Below are 17,776 nucleotides of genomic sequence, written 5' to 3'. Positions count from 1 at the left end.
CATTGAACCAAACTAAGGGATTATGATCATAATTTCTGTGAAAGTGCACTTGCACATGTTTGCAGACGAAATTTCATCGTACATTCCAAATCTACCTGACACCCCATTTGCACTTGCCAGAAGCCCATTCACAGTCAAAGTTGAAGATGTTCCTGAGACAGCACAAGAGGAGTTCATTGAACTTATTAACAACAATGCAGCGAGAACTGATTTCTCTACCTTGCCAGTTACCAAATTTTGGATCAAGTGTTTGCAGTCATATCCTGCTCTGTCTGAGACTGTGTTGCGCCTTTTCTTCCATTTACAGCAACATATCTTTGTGAAACAGGGTTTTCCAGCTTGTAGGTTATCAAGTCTATATACAGAAGTAGACTTGGTGTGGAAGATTATCTTTGTTGTGCTCTTGCAAAGACTGCCCGAAGGATTTCTGATAGAGAGGAAAAAAAAAAAAAAAAAAAACTGCGGAGGTTTAGAGGGACGTGTTGGTGCCTTGTCCCAGAGTAGATAATGGCGAGCAGCTGAAACGGGTAACATACAGTCTCAATAAGCAGCGGAGATTCAGCTGAGAGACAGTCTGCAGCCAGGAAAGACAGAGACTCCTAGAAAAAGGGAAAGGTTAGAATTTGAGGCTGAAACCTCTCCGGGTGCACAGGCTCAGCCATGGAGACTGCACCATTTTTGTGGCTGTTACCGGCATCCAGAGATTGGCTACTAACCGGGAAGCAAGGGCTCTCAAGCAGCTAGACTATGTGAACTCAGAGGAGCCCTGCTTCTCCCCACAGAAAGGTTGGACTTCCCCCAAATGTGTGGTTTTGCAATTTAGGTTAGAGAATGGAATTCGCGGGGGGGAGGGGTTGAACTCTGCACCCCACAAGTCCGAGGCCGTTGGGGCAAGCATGACCCACAAGTTTGGAAGGGCTCCCCCAGGGCTCCTGGCAGAAGGGAACACTGTAAATAAGCACACAGTTGGACTGGATGCCAATGGGCAGCCTCAGATTCTGCCAGTCTGCTGGCTACTTGGTGCCAGGGGCCAGAGAGCGCGCACAGAGACTCCACGCAGATCTGGAAGGTGGAGCCCTGTTCACACAGCTTCCCAGGCTCTTGTTTTTACACTTCCTCTGAAATCCGTGTGTTTGATTGTTGTACCCAGTGCATGGGATTACCCAGTTGGGGTCAGTCACAGAGCCTGTAAGGGAAGGTTGTTTTTGGGCAGCCTGGGAAACAGAGCAGGGAGTGACGACTGGGGAACCAGCTCTGGGCAGAGGACTTTCCCAAGCCAGTTTCAGGTACAGTAGAGAACACCTTGTCAGAGAGGACTTACAGCCTCTGAGGTCAATCCCGACACACTGCCACCCAGAGGCAGAGCCACGAACTGACACTTCTGTAAATACAGATAAAGGCTGTCTGGGAAACCAATATGGCCTGCCTTAAAATCAGGACTGTGGCTAACAAAATGGAGTAACAATGTATCAGAGGGAAATTCAACATTCTCCTGAATCCCTGTTATGCCAAAAAGAAGAGTAGAAGATCTGAAGCACCTTCATTACTGCACATTTTTAATTATTATTTTTATTATTTTTTCACCTTTTAACTAAGAAACCATTATATTTCCTTTTTTCATCACCTGATTTTACTCTTTTAATTACTACATTTTTATTTTTAACCAGTATTATTACTGCTACCATTTTATCATTTTTTAAAGTGTCATTTTATTTTATCTTTATTTTATTTTGGGACTAGTGTTCTCCATTCTATTTTCAACGTTCCTTTAGCATCATTTTTCTTTACCTCAATTTTGCCTCTGTGCTAAAACCCTCTTCCCCACTTTTCCCCTTTTGCTGTCCTGTTTCTCTTACCTTATTCCTGTGTTAGATTTTCCCTATTCTTTATACGCACTGTCTAAATTTCACCCTACATATATATCCTATTTCCAATCACCTGCTCTAAATCTTTATACACCTCTCACTTATCTTTCTTCACTATCCAATTTATTTTTCTTTTCTCTATTTTTTTGTTGTTGTTTGCTTGATTGTTGAATATATTGGGGTTTTTTTAAGGATTGTTTGTGAGGTTGTTCTGCTTTTTCTTTGTATTTTTCTGTTTCCCACCCCCACCCCCACCCCGCACACCCCACACCCCAGTTATTTTTGTGCCTCTGTTTTCCCATGCCTCGCTTGATATTATTGGTTGTTTGTAGTTTGTATTCATCTCCAGGGAAACGTTGCTGGAAATTACTGGGATTAGTGGCGGTTCTATGGGGGTTTTCTCCTCATATGAATAGGCTCCTCCCCTCTTCTACTTCATTCTCTTTTCTCTTTTACTTTTTTTTTCCTTCTGTTTTCTCTTCTATCTTTTTCTCTTTTTTCTTCCTTAATCCGCAACTCTCTTAGCTCTGGTGGCCACCTTTATTTGGGGTTATTAATACCGTAAATACATTTGTGTTCAGTGCCTGGTACGTTGTGCCTTGTTGTGTTGTATTTTCTGCCTTAAAATCACCGCAGTGGATCCAAGAAACAGCAGCCTCCTGATCACCACACGCTCTGTCTGAGGAACCGTTGCTGTGTGTGAAGCCTCCCTCCACCAGCAAGAAGAGCCACCACAGCTGTGAACAGCAACCATCAGAGTACCTGCTAACAATGGAGGAGCAGCTCCTATCACAACCGCCCAAGGAGCAACCACAGCCCGAGGAGCCACTGCCACCCAGGGACCAGCCACTGAATGACTCAATTTCTATACTTGTCGGTGAGATCAAACATGGGTAGACAACAAAACCCCCAAAGGAAAGAAAAAGAGGACACGTCAGTAAAGCAGCTAAGTGATACAGAGGCATGCAACATGACGGAATAAGAATTCGGAATAAGGGTCCTAGATTGCATAAACCAGATGGAGGAAAAAATCAACAACATATACAAGAAGCAAGAAGAAACAGATGAAAAAATCAACAACTTAAGTAAGACCCAAGAAGAAATGAAGAGTGATATAGCTGCAAAAAAAAAAAAAAAAACACACCATTGAACGTATCAACAGTAGACGTGGAGAATCGGAGGACCGAATTAGTGAATTTTCAGATGCTTTTAATCTCCCTTGGCCTAAAGCCCTCCTTATGGTTATTCTCAACCTGGAATCTCCTTTTTTGGTAAACACATAGCTTTCCTCTTCATTAAGTAAACACCAGTAATGCCATGTACCTAGATGAAGGGACATATGAATCAACCTTATGAAAAAGGAGATATTCTGCACTATTATTATTAAGAACTTATTAACCAGCTTATTGGGACAGATAAATTAGTAACATTTATTTACAGGAGTGCTCTCAGCGCATGAAGACTTCAAAGACCGTGACTTATTTTGTGAATTGGAAAAGACATAAAGAAAGACTCCCCAACATTGTTTGAGGGGACTTTATCAAGTGCCCAACCACAAATGGACATCTGCCCTGTCTCTGAAACTTGCCTCCACCTATATTGAACAAAGACTTTTGAGAATGAGAGGTTACTGACATCAGAGATCGACAACTATCCCAAGACACCGACAAGGCCTGTGTAACTACTAATTGATTATCTTTACCTGTCTGTGAATACTAGTGATAATAATAGTTACACTTGTTCTTTGGACTTTTCTCAAACATTGTATATATAGCCCGATTTTTAATAATGACTAAAGGTGTATATGATAACTTTTGTATTATTAATAATACATTTTTTATGTTATCTCTTTTTGAGACAGTATAGTAAGAAATTAGGAAAATTCCTTGGCAAGTGGAATTAGGCAACTGAGACAGACGCGTGAACAAACTGGCCGAGCAATTTACAAGCAGATGCAGAAGGCCTTCAGGGTGGAGAGCTCTGGGTGCCTAGTAATGGGCAAAACTGCCCCCAGGGAGTCCTTCCCTTCCATGTAATATTGCTGATAATGAGGTTTAGACTGCCTTCCCTGGCACTGACCTGTTATTAGAGAACAGGACCCTTAAAAGGGACATCTGGGAAAGCTGATGAAAATTCTATTGAGATCTTCCCCTGAGACCTCCACTAAATCCGCACCTTTGGAAAGTAAATAAAATCGCTCAAGAGAAAGAATCCAGTTTGTGCCCTCCTCGTGCCACCCCCAACCCCCAAATCTCCTAGTTGAGTGAATTTTCTTTCTTGTAATCTCTATGAAGTCCCCATGAATCTTGAACCAGGGGAGCAATGGGCAGTAGCATCTTGTCCGGGACTAATTCCATTGACGTATCCACCAAACTCTTTTACCTGTGAGCTGACAGCAGACCCACCTAGACTCATTTCATTCCCATTTTGCTAGAGAGCCCAAACAGTCCTGCCTATTCTCCCTCCTACTGTCTCTACCCTAAGCCTTTCCTTGTTTCTCTGTTTCAAGCTTTAAAATATGTACTTTCAAAATCACCTGAACTGATGTTGTAAATCTTTCTTGCACCAAATCAAGAACCCACACACAGCAGGCCGGCCCTAAGCAAATCAGTTCAGGACCTGGCTCCATTTCTGGTAACATTTTGAAATTTAGAAGGGATGCTATTGCAAAGGAAAGGAATGTTTTTTTTGTTTTGTTTTGTTTTTGTTTGTTTTTTGTTTTTTTAAGAGAATTTAAAAGTAAGTCGTTTTTCCTAATCAGTAGGTTTTTGAATAAATATTTTTATTGATTTCAGAGAGAGGAAGGGAGAGGAAGATAGAGAGAGAAGCATCAATGATGAGAGGGAATCATACATATATTGGCTGCCTTGTGGAAGTCGCCTGCGGAGGAAGGAGCCCAAAGAATAGGCATGTGCCCTGACTGTGAATTGAACTGTAACCTCCTGGTTAATGGGTTTGTGCTCAACAACTCATCCACACTGGCTGGGCAAGTTGGTTATTTTTTTTTTTTAAGATTAAAAGCACTTCTATGCTTTTAAAAAATTTTAAATTTTTTATTGTTAAAAGTATTACATGAGTTTCCTTTAACTCCATTTGTCTTCCCCTCCTCCCCATCCTCCGCCGGCCGCTTCCACCCACCAGCACAGGCCCTCACGACCTCTACTGTCAGTGTCCATTGGTTATGCTCGTATGCATACATGAAAGTTCTTGGTTGATATCCTACCCTCTCATCCACCGTCTTCCCTCATCGGTTGGACAGTCTTTTTGATGCTTCTATGTCTCGGGTTCTACTTTTGTTCATTAGTTGTTGTTCAATATATTCAGCAAATGAGTGAGGTCATGTGATATTTATTTTTCTCTGACTGGCTTATTTCACTGAGCATAATGTTCTCAAGTTCCATCCCTGCTGTTGCAAATGGTAAGCATTCCTTCTTTTCTACAGCAGCGTAGTATTCCATCATGTAGATGTACCAATGTTCTCAAATCCACTTGTCTGCTCTTGAGCACTTAAGGTGTTTTCATTTCTTAGCTATTGTAAATTGTGCTGTTATGAATATAGGGGTGCATATATCCTTTCTGATAGGTGTTTCTGTTTTCCTGGAATATATTCCTAGAAGTGGAATTGCTGGGTCAAATGGAAGTTCCATTTTTAATTTTCTGAGGAACTCCATACTGTTTTCCACAGTGGCTGCACCACTTTGCATTCCCACCAGCAGTGCACGAGGGTTTCTTTTTTTTCCACATCCTTGCCAACACTTGTCAGTTTTTAATTTGTTGATGATAGTCATTCTGACAGTGTGAGATGGAACTTCACTGTCATTTTAATTTCCATATCTTGGATGATTAGCGACTTGAGCATGTTTTCATAAGTTGGTTATTTTTGAATGACTAAAAAGCGATAAACCAAGAAGATCATGGGAAGAACTACAAAGTTAGTTGAAAAGAAATATTGAGGAAGATATTTTCTTTTAAAAATGTTAGAACACGATTATGGGAATAAGCTTACACTTCAACCTATCAAGGATTACTAAACTATATTAATTAAAATAGAAACTTTACAAACAAGGCCCTCTATAATAGCTGCTGAGACATAGGAAATTTAATGATTAAACATTACTGTCTTCTTTGACTTTGGAATATTTAGATGGTAACTGTAATTTATACCATTGTGTTCTTAGAGTCTTGTTTCTGTATATACCTTAAGATTATAGCTTCCAGGAGACGGAAGATGGCGGCGGTATAGGCAGATGCGTCCCAGGTCGTGTCCTGGAGCAAATGGAGTAAGCAGCTGAAACTAGTAACATCCACCCCGAATTGGCGAAATTGCTCAGCTGGTGAGAAGGTTTGCAGCCGGGAAGAGCAGAACTCCCCTGGAAAGGTAAAAAAAAAAACAGGGATTTGGGCAGGAAAGTTTGCCAGACCTCTGAGCCCAGAGAGTCGGAGGGAGACAGCGTGGCAGACAGCCGTGTCACTTGGGACAGGCACAGCCCCTGAAGGGGAAAAGGAGAACCGCGGGATTCCTGGCGCCGCCGTTGGAATTGAGAGCTGGGTTCTGTGATCACGGAGGACTGGGCCTAAAGGGGGCAGCCTGAAGAGCTGACCAGACCATGCAGTCCCGGTAAGAGAAGAAGCTTACAGAAACCAAGCCGTTCCCGTTTCCGCGGCAGGCGTTTGTTTGTTTGTTTTTACTGAATCCTGTTCATGGGACATTTCGGATAGAGACACTCACCTGTGCTGAAGAGAGGGAGAGTGTGTGGAGGAGTGGAATCTGGGGAGAGACTGAAGAGAGAAGGGGGGCCGGGAGAGGTGGCAGCGAATTGAGTGCTGAGACACCCCTGAGCCCAGGACTGGGGCAGCCATTCTCTCTGGAGAGTGAGACTCCTCCCCCCAGCCCCCAGGCAAGGAGCACAGCCACACCCAGATTCCACCCTCTACAAGATCAAGGATTAAAATAACCTGATCAGTCCCTGGGAGTTAACAGGGTCGGGCCTATAGAGGGATTTTCAATCCCAGCAACAACACAGCGCCAGTAACTAACTATTATGCAGCCAGCTCTGGGCAGTGAACTTCCACTGGACAGAGAGGCCCTATAGCCTCAGAGGCCAACCCCAGGACACTGCCACCCAGAGGCTGACCCACAAACTGACTCTTTGCTAAACACAAAATAAGGCAGTCTGGGAAACAAATGCGGCTTGCTTTAAAATAAGGACTGTGGTTTACACACAGAGGAACAGTGTATCGCAGGGAAACTCAACACTCTCCTGAATACCTGGCAGGTCTAAGGCGAGCCACACTGAAGAATAGAAGAACCGAAGGACCTTCACTACTGCAATTTTTTTTTTCTTTTTTCACCTTTTAACTAAGAAACCAATTTTTTTTCTTCTTTTTCCATCACCTGATTTTACCCTTTTAATTACTACCTTCTTATTTTTAACCAGTATTATTACTGCTACCATTTTACCATTTTTTTTAAAGTGCCATTTTATTTTCTCTTTATTTTATTTTGGGATTAGTGTTCTCCATTCTATTTTCATCGTTATATTATTGGTTGTTTCTAGTTTGCATTCATCTCCAGGGAGCTGTTGCTGAAATTTGTTGGGATTAATGGCTGTTCTATAGGAGTATTCTCCTCATATAAAAAAGTCTCTTCCCCTCTTCCACTTCATTCTCTCTTTTCACTCTTTTTTTTTCTTTTCTTTTCTTTTCTCGCTTTTATTTTCCCCCCTCCTTTTTCCCAATTTTATTTTTGCACTCCTTTTTTTGGTCCCTACTTTTCTTTTCGTTTTTCCTCTTTTATCTTTTTCTCTTCCTTCTTCCTTATCCCCTAATTCTCTTAATTCAGGTGGTCACGTTTATTTGGGGTTATTAATATTGTTAATATATTTGTGTATAGTGCCTGGTACGTGGTTCCTTGTTGTGTTGTATTATGTGCCTTTAAATCAACGCAGCAGATCCAAGCAACTGCAGCCTCCTGAGCACCACACCCTCTGCCGAGGAACAGCAGCTGTACGTGAAACCTCACCCCACCAGCCAGAAGAGCCACCACAGCTGTGAACAGCACCCACCAGAGGAGCTGCTGCCAACTGAAGAGCAGCTGCTACCGCAACCGCCCGAAGAGCAACCACAGACCAAGGAGTCACTGCCACCAAGGGAGCAACCACTGAACGACTCAACGTCTAGATATGTCAGTGAGATCAAACATGGGCAGACAAAGAAACCCCCAAAGGAAAGAGAAGGAGGACTCTCCAGAAAAGCAGCTAAGTAATACAGAGGCATGCAACATGACAGAAAAAGAATTCAGAATAAGGGTCCTAGAGTGCATAAACTGGATGGAGGAAAAAATCGACAACCTCTGCAAGAAGCAAGAAGAAACAGATGAAAAAATCGATAACATATGGAAGAAGCTAGAAGAAACAGATGAAAAAAATCAACAACTTAAGTAAGACCCAAGAAGAAATGAAGAGTGATTTAGCTGCAATGAAAACCTCCATTGAAAGTATCAACAGTAGACTAGGAAAAGCGGAGGACCGAATTAGTGAATTAGAAGACAAGGAAGCAAAACACACCCAAAATGTACTGCAATTGGAGAAAAAAATTAAAAGACAGGAGGAGAGCCTAAGGGAGCTTTGGGACAACATGAAACGAAACAACATACGAATAATAGGGGTACCAGAACAACAGAATGATGAACAAGGATTAGAAAACCTATTAGAAGAAATAATATCAGAAAACTTCCCTGAGGTGGGGAAGAAAAAAGTCACACAAGCCCAGAGAGTCCCAAACAAGGTGAACCCGAAAAGACCCACACCAAGACACATCATAATTACCATAGCAAATATTTAGGACAAGGAGAGAATCTTACAGGCTGCAAGAGAGAGACGGAAAGTTACATACAAGGGATCTCCCATTAGATTGTCAAATGATTTCTCAACAGAAACACATCAGGCCAGAAAACAATGGACAGAAATTTACAAAGTGATGCAAAGCAAAGGACTGAATCCAAGAATACTCTATCCAGCAAGGCTATCATTCAAACTTGAAGGGGAAATAAGAAGCTTCACAGACAAAAAAAGGCTAAGGGAGTTTATCACCACCAAGCCAGCAATGCAAGGAATGCTAAAGGGACTGGTATAAAAATAAGAAATAAAAGCTCAGAAAGAAAACAGCCACACAAAAAAAGAAATGGCTACAAACAAGTACCTTTCAATAATAACTGTAAATGTAAACGGACTAAATGCTCCAAACAAAAGACATTGAGTGGCGGAATGGATAAAAAAACATGACCCATACATCTGCTGTCTACAAGAAACCCACCTCATTAGAAGGGACACACACAGACTGAAAGTGAAAGGATGGAAAAATATCTTTCAGGCAAATGGAAAGGAGAAGAAAGCTGGGGTAGCAATACTTATATCAGACAAAATAGACCTCAAAGTGAAGGCCATAACAAGAGATAAGGAAGGCCACTTCATAATACTAAAGGGATCAATACAACAAGAAGATATAACCCTGGTAAACATATATGCACCCCATGCAGGAGCACCCAAATTCATAAAAAAACTCCTGGAAGATATCAAAGGAGAAATCGACAACAATACAATCATAGTAGGGGACTTTAATACACCACTGACAACACTGGATAAGCCCTCTAGACAAACAATCAGCAAAGATACAGCAATCCTAAATGACTCACTAGATCAGATGGACTTAATAGACATCTTAAGAACACTTCACCCCAAAGCCAGGGAATATACATTCTACTCAAATGCTCATAAGACATATTCAAAAATAGACCATATATTCGGTCACAAGCAAAGTATCCCCAAATTCAAGAAGATTGAAATCATAAAAAGCGTCTTCGCAGACCACGATGGCATAATATTAGAAATAAACTTCAATGAAAACAACCCAAAATACTCAAACACCTGGAAGCTGAATAGCATGCTATTAAATATTGATTGGGTTACCAATGAAATCAAAGAAGAAATTCGAAACATCCTGGAAACTAATGACAATGAAAACACAACAATCCAAAACCTATGGGACACAATGAAAGCAGTCCTGAGAGGGAAGTTTATAGCTCTACAGGCCTATCTCAAAAAACAAGAAAAAATGGTAGTAAATCAGCTAATTCTACAACTCAAAGAATTAGAAAGAGAGCAACAAGAAAACCCCAGACTGAGCAGAAGGAAGGAGATAATAAAGATTAGAGCAGAAATAAATGACATAGAGACCAAAAAAACAATACCGAAAATCAATGAAACCAAGAGCTGGTTCTTTGAAAGGATAAACAAGATTGACAAACCTCTAGCCAGATTCACAAAGAAGCAAAGAGAGAGGACCCAAATAAACAAAATCAGAAACGATAGAGGCGAAATAACAACAGACCCCACAGAAATGCAAATGATTGTTAAAAAATACTATGGACAGCTCTACTCCAACAAACTAGACAACCTGGAGGAAATTGACAAATTCCTAGAAAAATACAACATTCCAAAACTCAATCAGGAAGAATCTAAAAATCTCAACAGGCCAATAACTATGGAAGAAATTGAAGCAGTCATCAAAAAGCTTCCAGCAAACAAAAGTCCAGGACCAGACGGCTTCACAGGGGAGTTTTAACAAACATTCAAGGAAGAACTAAAACCTATCCTCCTCAGACTACTACAAAAAATTCAAGAGGAAGGAACACTTCCAAGCTCATTCTATGAAGCCAGCATCACCCTAATACCAAAACCAGGTAAAGACAACACAATGAAAGAGAATTACAGGCCAATATCCCTCATGAACATAGATGCCAAAATCCTCAACAAAATCTTAGCAAATCGGATCCAGCAGTACATCAGAAAGATCATACACCATGACCAAGTAGGATTTATCCCAGGGATGCAAGGATGGTACAATATCCGCAAATCAATAAACGTGATACATCACATAAACAAATTGAAAGAAAAAGAAAAAACACATGGTCATATCAATTGATGCAGAAAAAGCATTTGACAAAATTCAACCCCCATTTTTGATAAAAGCTCTCAGCAAGGTGGGAGTAGAAGGATCATACCTCAACATAATAAAAGCCATATATGACAGGCCCACAGCCAACATCATACTCAATGGACAAAAACTAACACTATTTCCCCTAAGAACAGGAACAAGACAGGGATGCCCCCTCTCACCACTCCTGTTCAACATAGTACTGGAAGTGTTAGCCACTGCAATTCGGCAAGAAGAAGAAATGAAAGGCATCCAAATTGGAAGAGGAAGGAAAACTGTCCTTATTTGCAGATGACATGATGTTATACATACAAAACCCTAGAGACTCCATCAAAAAGCTACTAGACTTAATACATGAATTTGGCAATGTAGCAGGATACAAAATTAACCCCTAGAAGTCTGAGGCATTTCTATACACCAGTAGTGAACTTTCAGAAAGAGAGATTATAAAAACAATCCCGTTTACCATCGCAAAAAAAAAAATTAAGCTACCTAGGAATAAACTTAACTAAAGAGGTAAAAGACCTCTATTCAGAAAACTACAGGACGTTGAAAAAAGATATAGAGGAAGACATAAACAGATGGAAGAACATTCCGTGTTCATGGATTGGTAGAATCAACATCATTAAAATGTCCATACTACCCAAAGCAATCTATAAATTCAACGCACTTTCCATTAAAATACCAATGGCATACTTCAGAGATCTAGAACGAACTCTCCAAAAATTCATCTGGAATAAAAAAAGACCCCGAATAGCTGCAGCAATCCTGAAAAAGAACAAAGTAGGTGGGATCTCAATACCAGATATCAAGTTGTATTACGAAGCAACTGTTCTCAAAACTGCCTGGTACTGGCACAAGAATAGGCATATAGATCAATGGAATAGAATAGAGAGCCCAGAAATCGGCCCGAACCAATAAGCTCAATTAATATTTGACAAAGGAGGCAAGAACATACAATGGAGCCAAGATAGTCTCTTCAATAAATGGTGTTGGGAAAATTGGACAGATATATGCAAGAAAATGAAACTAGACCACCAACTTACACCATACACAAAAATAAACTCAAAATGGATAAAGGACTTAAATGTAGGACAGGAAACCATAAAAATTCCAGAAGAATCCAAAGGCAACAAAATCTCAGACATATGCCGAAGCAATTTCTTCACTGATACAGCTCCTAGGGCACTTGAAACTAAAGAGAAAATGAACAAATGGAACTACATCAAAATAAAAAGCTTCTGCACAGCAAAAGAAACCATCAACAAAACAAAGAGAAAACCCACTGTGCGGGAAAACATATTTGCCAATGTCATAACTTATAAGGGCCTAATCTCCAACATTTATAGGGAACTCATACAACTTAACAAAAGGAAGATAAACAATCCAATCAAAAAATGGGCAAAGGACCTAAATAGACACCTTTCAAAAGAGGACATTCAGAAAGCCAAGAGACATATGAAAACATGCTCAAAGTTACTAATCATCCGAGAGATGCAAATCAAAACAACAATGAGGTACCATCTCACACCTGTCAGACTGGCTATCATCAACAAATCAACAAACGACAAGTCCTGGAGAGGATGTGGAGAAAAAGGAACACTTGTGCACTGCTGGTGGGAGTGCAGACTCGTGCAGCAACTATGGAAGACAGTATGGAGTTTCCTTAAAAAACTGAAAATGGAACTCCCATTTGACCCTGTGATCCCACTTCTAGGAATATATCCCAAGAAACCAGAAACACCAATCCGAAAGGATATATGCACCCCTATGTTCATAGCAGCACAATTCACCATAGCTAAGATCTGGAAACAGCCTAAGTGCCCATCATTAGATGAATGGATTAGAAAACCGTGGTACATCTACACGATGGAATACTATGCTGCTCTAAAAAGGAAGGAACTCTTACCATTTGCAACGTCATGGATGGAACTGGAGACCATTATGCTAAGTGAAATAAGCCAGGCAATGAAGGAAAAATACCACATGATCTCACTCATTCATGGATAATAGAGACCATTATAAACTTTTGAACAATAATAGATACAGAGGCAGAGCTGCCTCAAACAGATTGTCAAACTGCAGCGGGAAGGACGGGGAGGGTTGGGGGGCAGGAGGTAGGGGGGTAAGAGATCAACTAAAGGACTTGTATTCATTCATTTAAGCATAACCAATGGACATAAGACACTGGGGGATAGGGGAGGCTAGGGGACTGTCTAGGGCGGGGGGATAAAATGGACACATATGTAATACCCTTTGTAATACTTTAAGCAATAAATTAAAAAAAATAAAAAATAAATAAAAAAAGATTATAGCTTCCAGTTGTAAACCTAGCAGGAATCAGATCAATAATGCATAGCACTTGAGCATTTCCAATGAAAAACATAGGGACCACAGAAAATGGAAAGCCATCTCCTGGTCAGATTATAATAATTTAAGAGTTGTCTAGTTTGTCCTCAAACTATGAGTATATGTCATACTAGATGCAAAACACAGAGAAATGAGACAGAGAGTAAAACTTGGATTATAGGTTAGGAATAATCCAGAGTGGTTTTTTTTAGTGAATTCCCATGGAACCTTCCTGCCTCCCATGTACCTGCTTTTCACTTTTAAGAAAATTGAGCCTCGACGTCCATCCAATGTTACAATCTTGACCCATCCACAATGGTTGGTTGTTCAGCAAGACAAATGCTTTCACTAAGACATCCTAGGAATGAGCCTTCTTAGCACTGTGGGAACACATTATCCAATCAAAATGTTGGCCATTAATGCATCCTTTAGATTGACTTATGACGAAAATATGAACGTTTTGACAAACGGACTACATACTCAAACTGCCAAGCTCAGGGGAGGCCTGTGGGGGGATTTACAAACTCAGAGACCTACAGTAACCACATAGGATGGTCTGAAATGAACATTTTCTAAACAAAAGCTAGTCATGGTGGGTAGTCATGTGTTAGGCCAATCTCTTCCCTAACAAAGGCTAATCTTCAGTTTAATGGAGCCTGTCTACAATAGCATACCTATGGAATGTTTGTGTAATTTCTTTATTTCCAGACTGCCTACTGCACTGCAGAACCCTTCATTATTATTGTCATCGTGTTAATTGTTAACTGTTAACTATTCTGCACCCACCCATATAAAATTACTATGTGTCTACTTGTTTTACTTTTTATCAAATCTCAGAGATTTCCCCACTTGGCTTTCTCCCACCATCTAATATTTCACCAATGGATTTCATGTAACTCCTTACGCCTTCTGTTTTGAGTGTAATGTATAATATAAGAAGTAAAACTCCCATTCTCTGAAGCATTTTCTCATTCCATTGAGTTTTGTCTTTTTATTACTTCTCATCAGTTTGGCTCAAATGAACTCATGAAAATTATCTACAGATTTAAACACTTCTTACATTGGCAGCCAAAAATTCCTACACATTTTATGTACCTCCATCTCTTCAGGAAAATTCCAGCTTCTAAGCAAGGTTTTGTCTTTATGGTAACTTGCCCTTACCTTGCATCTATCCAGAGGCCTGTCAGAGTTTCTTCATCATCACAAAGACACTTTTATCAACCCTTATATATCAGAAAATTCCAAGTATTTTTGTTGCTCAGTTCTAAGAACCAGGAAATAACACCAATTATCTTTGTGTGATATCACATAGGGAAACTGCAGATTTTTGAGGTGGGATCACTTGCCTACAGTCCCACAGTCTGCATGTGGGCTCAGACATGCCATTTATTGACACATGATATTTATGTTCCAACCCTTTCCAAGTTCCCTCTGATATCAGATATACTGAAAGGTTAAATACTCCATTCCCCCACTCCTTGTGATTTAGAATCTAGATGTGAATTATACTCAGCCTCTGAATGCACTTGTGTGTAATTTGGAAGCTGGAAAGGAGATGGGCTCATTATTTCTGTTAATATAATGACTGATGGGTGGCCTCTGGCAGACACAGCTAATTCTTTGCCTGTGGGAGGGGGCTGTGCCAGCGTGACCTTTACACCCAACATCCATTGGCAACTCTTCAACTTCCATTTTTCTAGCCCTTTGATAATTTTACAAGCACCTAATTCTTTCTGCGAAAGACTTTTCTACACAAATGTTTACGGCAGATTTATCTTAGAGCCTGTCTCTCCTTATAAGTTAAACTCCATGAGCGTAGGTCCCACGTTTTCCTGCACTCTGTGGTGTTCCCAGGGCCCAGCCCTGACCACACACACCACAGATACTCAGTAAACACTCATTAAGTGGATGAGGGAAGCAATATAATGGAAGCAGGTCACCGTGTGTGACACTTGCAGTCAGATCATGTTCCTTATCCACACGAAGGCATTGGTGTCAGCCTGTGAGGAGGCCCCAGCTTCTTTTTTAGAAGGAGATGTTCCAGTGAAAGGTGTTTACCCCACTTAACAGTCAGGAAGAGGGACAGGAACCTCCTTACAGTGAGAGGCCAAACCAGTGTGATATCATTGCCAGGAAATCACAGCTCTCCCCTCCCCTCATCCCTTAAGGGCCTGGAAAGCAGCTTATGATTTCCTTTTATCACAGATCCTTCACATGGCAGACAGTCTGAGTTCTCCATTCAAGATAGCATTTCTACCAAGACAGGAGGGTGCTCACACCCACCTCAAGGAAATTAGGCGATGAGTCCCCATTCCCAAGGTCCCTGGTCCGTAAACAGCTGCCTGGTGCCCCAAAGGACATCTCACCATCCCAAGGTGTAAGAGGAAACAAGGGGAACTTCCTCAGAAGGATGGGAAAGGAGGACCCAGGATCTTGGGTTTCTTCATCTCAAAGGAGCTGAGTGTACCACTAGGGGCTCTCCTCCCCTAACAGAGGAACTCACAGAGTCCCCTGGTTGACATTCCATGTGGAGCTGCTCCAGGACCTAGGCCCTGTGGGGAGGCCTAGAGCAGATGACAGACAGGAACACAGGGGACTGGATGCAACATCCTAATGCTGTGATGAGAAACAGAGGGCATTTGCGGATCAACCATACAGGCCTGCACCCTCTCCCAAAAGGGCCTCACCAGGCCCTGGCTTTGAAAACTTGGAACGGCACATCCTCCTTAAACAGCATATCCACCAGAGGGGTCTGATCCCCAGACACTGGACTCATAATACTCTGGAAAAAGCCAGTCCTGTCACTGGGCTCAGCCTGCCCTGGGATGCAGTCAGGAGGCATGAGACACACAGGGACCATGCCCCGGATGGCTGGCTCTTAGTCTAGCTATCAGAGCTCACCTCTGTCCAGGGCTCACAGTGACCTCCTGTCTTCTGGAGCCTGGACAGCATTCCTAGTGCAGTACCTGACATTGCCTGCAGGTCTCCTTTTGCCTTACAGGGGGCGATATTGAGAAGCAAATACAAAACACAGGAAATCCACACTTGAACTGGGCTTTGCCTAAGGAGGTGCAGAAGACCTATTTCCATTCCCTGACAAACAGCTTTTACTGGGCCCCTCCATCAGGCCTGTGCTGTCCCTCATGCCCTTTCCAGAAACTGTGATTGAAAAAGGTGCTGTGCAAGGAACCTGATAAGCCCAGGGGACCACATGACAGGCCTAACAAGCTCAGTGACGCACAGTGTGGTCTGATCACAAATGCCCCACTGGGCAGGTGATGGCATGTAGTCAGGTCACAGGCCTAGAACTTCCTTAGCAAATGTCAGACTTTACCTCAAGTGAGCCCTTTCCCTGTTCTTATGCATCATGGATAACATACCTTTGATATCACATACCTGTAGCAAATTTTCTTTGCTAGACCCATTGAAGAGGCTGTGATACCAGAATAGAAGACCACAGACCACTCATGTTGCCTGGTTATCTGCACAGCCTCTGTACCTGCTCTATATGTTAACTATCCTCGACCCTCCAAAGTAAAAATAATATGTGTTTCTCCATTTTGCTTTTTATTTATTTCTAAAGATCTCTCTGCTATGCTTCCCCTCACTTTCACATAAATTTCATGCAAATTTTTCATCTCCTTTGATTTTAATGTATAAAATAAGCTACAAAACTGCTGTTCATCTCAGTATTTGAGATCTTGCTTACATTCATATAACATCAATTCAGATGAAATACTCATAACAATCCTCTACAGGTTTGGACATTTCTGACCTTGACAGGGTCTAGAAGCTGCTGCTTCTTCAAGGATATCTATGCTGCTCTCCAAGTGGTAACTGGGATCACACATATATAAGGCGAAGTGACCTCAATAAAGTTCCCCAGGAAGAGGACAGAGGCTTCCCGAACAGTCAGGGAGCACATGGAGAGAGTCAACCAAAAGAGAGAGGGAGGGTCACCTTGAAAACATTCCCCAAGGACCACGGAGCCCACAGCCACCTGGGCTCCCACCACAGTCCTTGTTTCACACCTTACCCTTCACACCTGGAAACTGCAGATCATTCTGAGACACGTGGTGATGTGGTCTCTCTCTCTGGATACAGCGGCCAGACTGGTGACAACCTGAGCTAGAGGGAACATCTCCTCTGATGTCATCACTCAGCTTGATGCCATCTCACTCCCAGCCCCCTCTGTGGCCTTCTTGCTGGGAGGAAATCCCAACTTCCTATGGGATTTGAAAACACAGAAAAGACCCCTTGCCCAGCTTTGTTTCTATGTCACCACCGGAAAAAATCTCTAGTTTGGGGCTTGTGGGGCTCTCTGTGTGGTGCTTATGGACACAAGACCAAGCTGTAGCAGGGGCAAATGCTGGAGTGAGAGGGTCATCCTCTCAGGACGCCCTGTGCATCCATCAGTCTTGCTGTTGCAACTGTGATTCACAGGCCAGTAAGATCCACCTGACCTGAGAGCTTGTTAGATGCAGAGTCTCTGATTCACCGCAAACGTGCCAACGCAGAATCTGCATTTTTAAAAAATAGTTTATTGATTGATTTTTTACAGAGAGGAA

The sequence above is a fragment of the Myotis nattereri genome, assembly GCF_964212035.1.
Source record: "Myotis nattereri genome assembly, chromosome: 15".
NCBI lineage: Eukaryota > Metazoa > Chordata > Mammalia > Chiroptera > Vespertilionidae > Myotis > Myotis nattereri.
This window is presented reverse-complemented; position numbering follows the sequence as displayed.